This window comes from Carlito syrichta, unplaced genomic scaffold (assembly GCF_000164805.1).
Source record: "Carlito syrichta isolate Samal-C Ts95f unplaced genomic scaffold, Tarsius_syrichta-2.0.1 Scaffold307975, whole genome shotgun sequence".
Lineage (NCBI taxonomy): Eukaryota > Metazoa > Chordata > Mammalia > Primates > Tarsiidae > Carlito > Carlito syrichta.
This window is the reverse complement of record NW_007252071.1, coordinates 60,453-71,090: the sequence shown is the minus strand read 5'-3', so window position 1 is coordinate 71,090 and position 10,638 is coordinate 60,453.

The following is a 10,638-nucleotide window of genomic DNA, read 5'->3' as shown; positions in this document are numbered from 1 at the left end:
AGTCAGACTTTTCCTTTATGTCATGTTTTTCAAATTATCCTTGAAATTTCTGTTGATGATTTGAAAATATTTAATGGGGATAAAATGACATACTGTCTTGGTACAGTCAGTCCGCTACAAAAAATTACCTTGAACTGGGTAAATTAATGCTCACAGTTCTGGAAGCTGATAGTCCATAATCAGGGTGCCAGCAGATTTGATGTTTGTTAGGAGTTCTCGGCATCCTAGAATGTGCCTTCTAACTGTATCCTCAAGTGACTGAAGAGGTTAGCAGTTTCTCTCAGCTCATTACGAGATCTTTACTCTTATGATCTACCACCTCCCCACCTCTTAATATTGTTGTGTTTTGAACTTGGTTTCAATGCATGAATTTTGGGAAGGTACAATTATTCAAATCATAATAGATGTCATATTTCACATTTGTCCATAGCCAGTTGTTACTCTTCTGCAAAGACTGAGGTCTCTGAGCATTCCTATTTTTAAAAATTGTCCCATTGTGTGGAAAAGTTTCACTCTTATAAATGTATATATTAAAATAAAAAAGTCTAGTATTCAACACAATAGCTGTTCTTACAATTCTAATGTAAGAACCTATAAATATTTTATTAGAAATGGGCATCTATCAAACTTACTAATGCTCTGATTTTCTCAGTTCTAGAAAAATATAAATAATTTTTCTACCTTGGTTCTGATCCCTCATTATAACTATATACTATATATTTAGAATCCAAAAGTTCAAAGTAGGACTCGGATTGGTACTCAAGTTTGGCCCTAGAGTAATGGTAAAATTAGAGGGGTCAAATACATATGTATGTAGTTCTTGTTTGAGTATGCAGACTAACACAGGCTCCCTAACAATGGGAAAGGGAGAGTGAGTGAGAAACCCTCAGAGTTCCACACCTCTGCCATGGACCATTACAATTCTAGTCATAGGAGAGTTCCCTTGACACTCCTGGGGCCTTCAGACTAACACAGAGAGCTGCCTGAAGACTGCAGAGTCACTGCTGGAGTCCATGTGGAATTCCAGAGGCTTTCACTCCCTGAGCGGGCCAGGATTGGTTGTGGCCACCCTGCCAGGAAACTAATATATTCCCAGATCATTGAAAGCTAAGGGGGTTTGTTACTACTAGACCTGCCCTTCAAGAAATGTTTAATAGAGCCCTGTGGGGTAGCATGAAAGAATACTAGATGGGAACTAGAAGTTTTATAAAGAAATAAAGGTGTCAGTAAAGGTAAATACACAAGCAACTGAAAAACGCTAGTACACATTGATAATGGTTGTATTTCCACTTATTTCTATATGATTTAAGAGACCAATAAAGTTTAGAAAAACAATTATTAATCTTAAGGCTTATATCATTGTAACTTTGATTTATAACTTCAGATGTTGGTATTTACACAATTTAAAAAATTTAAAGATTCATATTTTAAACTTTTGAGCATAAAATGTAGAAGAGGTATGCTTTTATAACATTCACAACTAAAGATGTGGGAATGGAGCTGTTAAAAGAGAAAAGTTTTCGTATATTATTTATGTTAAGTTGGTAAACTCATCTTAGAGTGTTGTAATATGTAATAAGCATAAATTAGAATGGAAGTAATAAGCTCACCTTGGAGGAATTTTAAAAAGCCATTGCATACATTCTTGTCTTCTCTTCCTAACAGTTGCTTTCACCATGGGAGCACATGGAGAGATTATGTCTTTACCACCTGAGTTTTAGAATTAATACAATGAACAGAGATCCCTTCTGACGTACATTCACTACAATAAAACAAAAAATCAGTCGGGCGTGGTAGCGCGTGCCTGCAGTTCCGGCTACTCGGAAGGCTGAGGTGAAGGATGGCTGGAGCCCTGCAGGTCGAGGTTGCGGTGGCCGGGAGCGGCCACTGCACTCCAGTCTGGGCGACGGAATGAGACTCCAACTCAAAAAAAAAAGAGAAAATAAGCATGAGCAGGGTTTAAACTTTCGTTTAAGATACGGTGATTTGAGAATACATTTTTCTTAATTTATTAAGATATCCTACTCTCTGGATTTCAAGCCTTTTATATATGAAGACAAGCAATGGTATTCTACTTATCATCAGCCTAACATGAATCTCACATGGCTTATCATTTTCTTGTGCTCATTAACCTCATTCTAACATATTTTCTTAACAGTGCCTAAATTGGAGATCACTCAACTACGTAGTAAAATATATTTTCCAAGGAGCTGCTTGTGAGCTCAAGCCAAGCATTAAAACAAAAATAAATTATAAAATCAACTCAAAAGTTAACTGAAGTTTTTGAAATAGAATATTACTAAAACAAGGTTTTTTTGCATCATTTTGAATCACATGATTGAAAAAGCAGAGAGAGCTCATAAGAGATAAACTCTTCTAATCTCCACAGTAAGGCAATATCTGTAAAAGTCACTCTTGCAGAAGGTCATCCAACCTTTGTTTTCAAGTAGGATAAACCACTGTTAACTGTTTCACTCACTATGTCAATTCTCATCAATAGTAGCTCACTCCCCTTCATAAATGGTTGGAAATATCTCAAGACAGTCATTACCAAGCTATAGCTGTATCTTTTTGCTATCTTTCTCATGCTATAATTTTTCAAAACTCTTTAACTATCCATCCACTCTCTTCCATGCCATGAGAGTTCGAAATAATTCTTTTCAAATGTGGTGGACTAAGTAGAGTACCTTATTTCAGATATAATTTTTGGCTGCCAATCAACACACTTGACGGTAATTCTTTTACTCCGAACAACATCCTTCCATTATGAAGCCCAAAAGAGATCTTTTTGCCAGGAGCAACATCATACTCTGTTCAGATTAGGTCTGTCAATGAAAATCCTCATCTCCCTCCACCTAATGTCATTGTCGGCTGAATATTTCCTCGTCTAGCATGAATGGAATTTATTATTAAAGCTAAATACAAATTTTGTTTCCAGTAGGTAAATATGTCTACAAAAAATAAAAATTCTGTTTTGACTTGCATGTTTCATGAATGATGTATCCATTATAGTAGTTATTATAAGAAGAAGTTATATTTTGAATAAAATTATGTTGCTAATTTTACTTACTTTGAAGGTCAGTTAGTTCCATTGAAATAAATGGTATACAGAAATATACTTTTAATGTACATATACAATTACATATAGACACAGGTTTGCAGTGAAAACTATTTTAATAAGTTACAAAATTATTACAAGTTATAGTCGTTGGTAATTCAGCAATTCTTTGCAGAACACCACGTTGGAAAAATTAAGTCATTCACATTGAATCTCTGAAAAGTTGCTAAATGTCTAGATTTGTGGCAACTTTCCATTTCCAATCAGTTTTTCTGTCAAAACAAACAAACAAACAACAACAAAAACCCTGGGAATATTCTTTGAAATCATCTTCTCTTAAACATTTTCCCCTGAATTATAGCTATCATAGCTAGTTTCCTGATCCTGATCTCTCATCCTTATACTCGATTTCCTGAATATAAATTAACAACATTTCATCTGGTCCTTTTATTGTTCCATTTAAAATACTTCATGGATCCCAAATCAGTTTACAGGGCCGAGAACAGCTTCATTCTTCTTCCTCTACTTATACTAATGTAGTGTGTGATCTCTTTGGTACTTCTGCAATTATCAGCATTGACTTAAACTTAACTTACAATGGGTTATAAGTTTTACTGAATTATTTTCACATCTGTAAACACTTAAGCTTTAATAGTACACTAAGTTATTTTGAATTGAGTTCACAATTTTTTTTTACTGCATGTTTTATTTTTTTAAGTTGAAATATTTCTAGGGCACATTCATTACTATTTTGTGTACAATATTATACAGAATTTGTCCTAAATCATTAACAGAACATTGACACAAATGTCTGAAACACCAGGTCTGAGGAGATAGCCCTTCATCTGCTCTTCTATTACTTTATCAACCAGCCAGCAACTATGTTAAGGTTACTTAATAAAATTATAGACTATCAAATCAACATTGAACTAAGCAATTTGTTCACTTTATCCACAAAAATTTCAGGTAGTCCGTTCTAGAAAAATCCTTCTGAATTTCAGATAAATTTGGGCTGGTACATTTCCCAAATCTTCCATTTGCATAAATCAACTTCATTAGTTTCCTTTTATATCCTAATCATAGGAAAGTCTACACCTTTACACTGATAACAGATTCCTCTCTAAGAAATCATACAATTAAATAATTTAGGGTCATGTCTTGTTTCAACACTAATATATTGGTCTTTAATTTTAATCAATTTATTTTTATTTCTTGGAATATCCAAATGTTAAGTATGAAATACTATGAAATGAGAGTGACATAGTGATTCTCAAACTGCAGTCTGCATCAGGATCATCTGAAAGGCATGTCTAACTCATATTACTGAATTTCATCCCTAGAGTTTCGAAGTCAGAAAGTCTGAGTTGGGTGTTTTTTAGTTGTATATCCAACTTTCTCAAGTTTTGTTAAGCTGTTGGTTTAGGGTCCATATATTAGTAATGATTATTCTTTGAAAAAGAGACTCAAAAACATGACCATAAGTCAGAAAAAAATCTGAAAAGTTTTGGAAATTATTTCCAGAAATAAAACACTTTGTTGAGTTTGGGGGTATTTTGCTGTTAGTTGGCATATGTTCTTACCATAGTTTGAATTCATGACTAGGTTAGGCCATATTATTGACTTAAAATATATACAAACATACAGATGTACAAATATATATGTATACATATGGAATGCTAAACACCACCACAATTTAAATAGCATATAATTTATAAATTTCCTCCAAAATTCTAAAATTAGTGGCATAAAATAATATTTACCTGTCTGCCACTGCCATGACAAGCACTATTGGATCTGTTAAATCATATGGTAAAAGAATCAGAGGAGCTTGCATGGCATCCTCGACCTGTTGCAGATCCTTCTCAGTCAGGTCTCTATTCAAAAGTAGTAGCTGTTAGGGTGATTTAGCAAATGGGCTGAAGGAGCATCCCAAATGAGGAATGTATTGCCTCCAAAATGTAAAGAGAACCACTAGGTGTTGTGTTTCTTTTTTTATTGGAAGAGGAGATAGATGTAGTAATATGTGCCCCACTTTTTAAATTAATTTTTAATTTTAAATATGTGGAGTACAATTCATGGTTAGGTATAAAAACGTTCATTATGCAGGTACCCACAAGGGATGTCTTAAACTTCACGCTACTGGACCTCTAGAATTTTAACTGATATAAAAGTGTCCTGCTTATTTGTTAGATTTGTTTTTCACCTTCCATCATGCAAATATCTTACTGGTGGGTCTAGAGTAATTGCTACTTCCTGCTAACTAGGTCCAATCAATAGAATGTCATCAGTGTCACAGACCAGTGTGATATCTTGTGGAAGAAAATAACTGTAGGGACCTCTGTAAACTAAGTTATGATGTGGGTGGAGAGTTGATATACTTCTGAAATAGTTCAGTTAAGGGGTACTCTGACTTTACCAAATGAATATAAATTGCTTCAGCTGGTTTTTACTCAGAAGTGTGAGGAAAAGGCATTTGCCATATCAATAGCTGCCTGTTAGTCATTAGGGAAAGTGTTAATTTGCTTATGTATTATAATCACATCCAATACAGCAGATGCAACTGAAGTCAGTGTCTGGTTAAAGTTATGATAATCCACTATCATTATTCAAGATCCATCTATCTTCTGCACAGAGCTAACAAGAAAGTTGAATGGAGATATGATGGAATCACCACCTCTGCATTCTTCGAGAATTTAATGGCAACAGTAATTTCTGCAATTTCTTCAAAAATGCTTCTGTTTGCCCATTTTTCTAGGAAGAAGGAGTTCCAGTGGCCTATCTTACAATAGCTTTCACTTTGCAAGTCAAGGAATCAATATGGTAATTCTGCCTATTCAGGATGTCTATACCACCAATAAGTTCCAGAACTGGGGAAATACCTATAGGATTTGTGTGTAAATCCAATGAATTGTTCACCTAACTTCCATAAACCCTTACTATGAAACAGAGTTACATGTTGGGTCTCTGGAATTAGTGTCAGTTCAAAGCCAGTATCTGGTAATTGTTGAAAAATCTTATTCTTTTCCTCAATGCACACAGTTTCCTTGAAAACTTGATAAGTTGAAAATGTCATATGTGTTATTGTGAAGCACAGTCTCAGATAAATCATAGTTGGGGGAAAGTCATAGCTAGCTTTGTACTTTGTGAGAGTATTGTGATGTGTATTTACCAGTGTTCCTGTTGCTAGATTCTGAACGCACTACTCAAGTTTTTTTTTTTTTGAGTAATATTGGTTGCTGTATAGCTTTAAAATCTATATAAATCTAGATAACTCTCATATTGACAAATATTTCATTTCCTTGTTTCTAAGATGTTACTCAAGGGAAGATGCTGTATAAACCTGGATGACTGCAGATATTCCTGATGTTGTCCTCATGACATGCTGGTTTTTGCCCTTAATATTTCAGAATATCAGAAGTCATTAAAAAGTGACTCATACCTTGAATATCTGAAATATTTTACTAAAATGATTTTTTTTTTCTGTTGGTGTGACTGTCTGAATTGAAGACTACTGTGAATCTTCAAGCAAAGTGGACAATGCAAACACCTAGATTTTTTTTTTCTTTTTATTTTAAAGATGTGGGGTACAATTCAGGTTAGGTATAAAAATGTTCATAATGCAGGTACCTTTGTTGATGAGGTGTGCCCCTCCCTTCCGTGGCAGTTTTCCTCAACTGCCAATCCCACCTTCCCTCCCCTGGCAGTTTCCCTTTACTGTCAATCCCTGCCTTACGGTATTATGATAACTGTCCAAGGTCCGCTTATGAGTGAGAACATATGGTACTCTGATCTTTGTTTCTGTGACAGACTCTAAATCCATCCATCAAATGTTTGTCCTTTTTTATGACTCCATAACATTCCATTGTGTATATGTACCACATTTTTTTAATCCACTCCAGCTTTGATGGGCAGTATGGTTGTTTCCATGTTTTTGGTATTGTGACTAGAGCTGCAACAAACATACGTGTGCAGGTATCTTTATGGTAGAATGACTTGAGTTCTTCCGGGTATATTCCCAATAGGGGGGTTACTGGGTCATATGGAAGATTACTTTTTTTTTTTATCTTAGAGTTAGGCAGCTCATTCTAAAGTTCCTAGAATTAGGTAACAATAGCCACAAAATCTCTGAAAGCAAAGAAAACATAGGTGATAAATAGTGCTACAGCATGTCATATCTAAAGAGACTTTACAATTAATATAATTAGTGCTGGCGTAAGAATGGACAAATAGAATATGGATTAGGATGGAAATTATAGATAGAGACATATATACATAGAAATTGTTTAAAATCACACTTCAAATTAATGAGGGTAAGAGCTGTTTTTAAGAAATAATGTTGACACAACTGAAGTCATTTATAAAACAAGATAGATCCATACTTCTATACCATCTTTAATTTTAGTGATTGTGAATAAAAAAATAGACAAAAACTCCTATATGAGTGTATACAGTCAATGCAAAAATGCTCTATTCTTAAGAATAGGACATTAAAAAGTGACTCACATCTTGAAGGAATTTAAAAATATACTTAAGATACATACATAAAATTTAAAAAATATCTACCCAGAAAGATTAACATTAACTCAAAAGTCAAATAACAACAAGGAAAATATTTCTAACTCATATCACAGATAAATGAAATGGACAGTGATAATCTCATTATTTATAAAGAATAGAATAATAATCAATCTATAATAGCAAGTAGGGAGTTAGTGTATCATAGAAAGAAAAGCAAAAGGCCAAAGTCTCAGGGTGCAAAATTAATGTGCAAAAGACAGTTGCATTCTTATACACCAACAACAAGCAGGCAAAGAAACAAGTAAAAAACATAGTCCCATTCACAATAGCCACACACACACACAAAATTAAATACCTCAGCATCTTCTTAACCAGAGAAGTGAAAGACCTTTACAATGAGAACTGTAAAACACTTTTCAAAGAAATCCAAGAAGACACAAACAAATGGAAAAATACTTCATGCTCATGGATAAGAAGAATCAACATTGTCAAGATGTCTATCCTACCAAAGGCAATCTACAGAGTCAATGTAATACCCATTAAATTACCAAAATCATTCTACTCAGACCTGGAAATGACAACACAGAAATTCATTTGGAAACAAATGACCACAAGTAGCCAAAAGTAGTCCTTAGCAAAAGAAACAAAGCAAGAGGTATCACACTTCCAGACTTCAAACTTTACTATAAGGCTACAGTAATCAAAATAGCCTGGTATTGGTACAAGAACAGGCATATGGACCAATGAAACAGGATAGAAATTCTGGAAGCAAAGCCTCAATTTCTCAACCAACTCATCTTTGTCAAAGCCTCCAGCAACAACCGCTGGGGAGAGGAGAATCTACTCAGTAAATGGTGCTGGGAAAATGGGCTGATCACATGCAGACGATTGAAACAGGACCCCCTACCTATCACCATGCACAAAAATTACCTCTAAATGGATCAAAGACCTAAATGTAAAACCTCAAACTATAAGAATCTTAGAAAATGCAGGAGACATCCTTATGGAAATTGGAACTGGCAACCAATTCCTGATCAAAGCCCTAACTGCCCACACCATAAGAAATAAGATAGACAAGTGGGACCTCATCAAACTGACGAGCTTCTGTAAAGCAAAAGAAACCATCAAGGGAGCAGGGAGACAGCCCACAGAATGGGAAAAAATATTTATCAACTGTATATCTGACAAAGACCTAATACCTGGAATCTACAAGGAACTCAAATGCGCTGAAAAGTAAAAACAAACAACCCACCCCATTAAAAAGTGGGCAAAAGCTGGCTCAGTGGCTCAGCCTGTAATCCTGCGCCTTTGGAAGGCTGAGGTGAGTGGATTGCCTGAGCCCGCGGGTTCGAGACCTGCCTGGGCAGCAAGAGTTCATCTCTACAATAAATCAAAAAAATCAGCTGGGCGTGGTAGCGCATGCCTGTCATTCCTAACTCCTGTAAGAATGGCCATCATTAATAAAACAAACAATAGATGCTGGTGAGGATGCAGAGAAAAAGGGACGCTTTTACACTGCTGGTAGAAATGCAAACTAGCCCATCCTCTTTGGAGATAGTGTGGTGATTTCTGAAAGAACTAGAAATTGACTTTCCATATTACCCAGCAATCCCCCTATTGGGAATATACCTGGAGGAACTCAGATCATTCTACAAAAAAGATACGTGCACACGCATGTTTGTTGCAGCTTTATTCACAGTAGCAAAAACATGGAACCAACCATGCTGCTCACTGAAGCCGGACTGGATTGAAAAAATATGGTACATATACACAATGGTATATTATGCAGTCATAAAGAAGGACAAACATATGGACTTCACACCAACTTGGTTGGATTTAGAGTCTATCATACTCAGTGATTTATCACAGAAACAAAGATCAGAGTACCATATGTTCTCACTCATAAGCAGACCTTGAACAATGATCATAATACTGTAAGGGGGGGATTGGCAGTAGTGGAAAACTGCCAGGGACGGGGGATGGGATTGCCAGTTGAGGGAAACTACCAGGGTAGGAAGGGGCACACTTCATCAACAAGGACCTGCATAATGAACATTTGTATACCTAACTCTGAATTGTACCCCATATCTTTAAAAGAAAAAAAAAAAGAAAGAACAACGCATTTAAATATTTCAAATGTGTTTCAAATACATTCATAGTATTAAAATGCAAATTAAAATTGCACAGAAATATCATTTATTATCTACCAAACAAGAAAAACTTCAAAAAGATTGACATTTTCAATAGGCCAGACCAAATAACAGTAAATTATTGAGAACATTGCAAATGGAAAGCTAGCATACCACAATCATATGGGGGAAAGAATATGAAATATCTAAGAAATTTACAAACACATTTTTCTGATAATTCATGAATTTCACTCTCAGCAATGCATCTTGACAACATTCCCACACAGCACAATGTAACTTATAAATTAAGTGTGTTTATTATATCACTTACTATCTGTATAGTAAAATATTGAAATAGTTTGATATAGGTTTTAAAAATTTTAATTTACAAATAAAATGTTTGCATTTACTATATACAATGTTCTTGAGGTATATATACATTACAGAATGACTAAACTTATCAAATTAGCATATACATTACCTCACAAAGTTATCATTTTTATGGTGAAAACACTGCATCTACTATCTTAACATTGTTCAGGAATACTATATGGTTAAGTATATTCACCATGTTATATAATGAATTTCTTGACCTTATTCTTCCTAACTGAAGTTTTATATCTTTTGACCAATATCTCCCTAGTCCCTCTTCACTCAATCACCCATTTCCTGGTAATCACCACTTTGTTCTCTGTTTCCATTAAGATAAATGTTTTTAGCTTTTATATATGAGTGAGATCATGAAGTATGTCTGATATACATTCTAAAATGAATACAGCAAGTAGAGATATATTCTTAAAATAATCTTTCATCTGTATAAAAACATGACATTAAACACTGGGCAATTTTATCAGAAACAAATAAATTATAACTTTATTAACAGATCAAACAGGTGGAAGAGATATGATTGAAATAAGATTATTATTCATAGAT